This window comes from Penaeus monodon, chromosome 25, assembly GCF_015228065.2.
Source record: "Penaeus monodon isolate SGIC_2016 chromosome 25, NSTDA_Pmon_1, whole genome shotgun sequence".
Classification (NCBI taxonomy): domain Eukaryota; kingdom Metazoa; phylum Arthropoda; class Malacostraca; order Decapoda; family Penaeidae; genus Penaeus; species Penaeus monodon.
The window spans coordinates 40,628,552-40,629,838 of record NC_051410.1 but is presented as its reverse complement, the minus strand read 5'-3'; positions in this window follow the sequence as shown (position 1 = coordinate 40,629,838).

The following is a 1,287-nucleotide window of genomic DNA, read 5'->3' as shown; positions in this document are numbered from 1 at the left end:
TATCTTGCTTTAAACCTCTGCAGCGGATGTGGTCTACCTGGCATTCAAAATGACCAATAATTAGACCTATTTGAAGCTTATTTAAATGGCCTGAAAAATATAACCATTCACAAAACTTCCTTGCATTTAGATTCCGAGAAAACTGCAGGGAGAAAATACATAAAAAAACGTATTTTATTTTCCAAGTGATAGTCTGCCCATTTAAAAGACACTGAAGTAGCTTTATATACCCAGTTTATAAGATCTATATGTTGAAAATACACTTGAATACCCCGCATCCTTACACTTACCGGAATTAATAACTTGATTATGACCCTTTAGAAGTAATTGCACTTACATGTAACTCCGTCTCGATGAAGAAATTCCTTTCAATAACCATTACATCCGCGCCCTGGTCCTTCAGTCTCCTGACTCCGCTTCCCGAGCCTCACATGTTTTAATTTCCGGTGATGTGAGTGCATTGCGAGAGTCTCCACGTGAACATTAGCGGGTCTAAGTATGATTAGTCTTGATGTAAAGATCGGTGCGGATTATAAGTGATTGAAACCTTTTTATATGGTAATGGATTCCTTGATATGGTATAGCGACGCGGATTATAAGTGAATGAAACTGTTTTCTTTATTTTATAAAGTGTTGGATTCCTTGATACGGTACAGCGAAGCGGATTATAAGTGACTGAAACTGTTTTCTCTATTCTATAAAGTGTTGGATTCCTCGATATGGTATAGCAATGCGGATTATAAGTGACTGAAACTGCTTTCTCTACTTTATAAGGTGTTGGATTCCTTGATATAGTATAGCGCGGATTATAAGTGATTGAAACTGTTTTCCCTATTTTATATGGTGCTGGATCCCTTGATATGGTATAGCGATAGTAAAGTCTAGCTGTCTTGTTGTTTATGAGTTTATAGAGAGAGAGTATCGTTTTCAAGGTGAATCTGTATCAAAACCTGTAACAAATAAATACGTAAATAAGGCTTTTAGATTAAATAAATAATATTTCAAACTATAGTCTATAACAAATGAACAGACAAACAAACCGATCAATAAACTAGTCTGTAACTAATACAGACAAATAAACAGAACAGTAAATAAGCATGTAATATAAATGCGGATATGCTAGAATTCCTTATCTGCCATTGATTTTATCCAGCTTGTCCAGACATAACGAGGAATCACACAATAAGCACAGACTTTGTAACAAGAACCTGGCGATGAACGCAGCGAGACGAGGGACGAGGGAGGACACGGAGATGGCGAAATGAGAAGCAAAGATTAGTTTCCTCC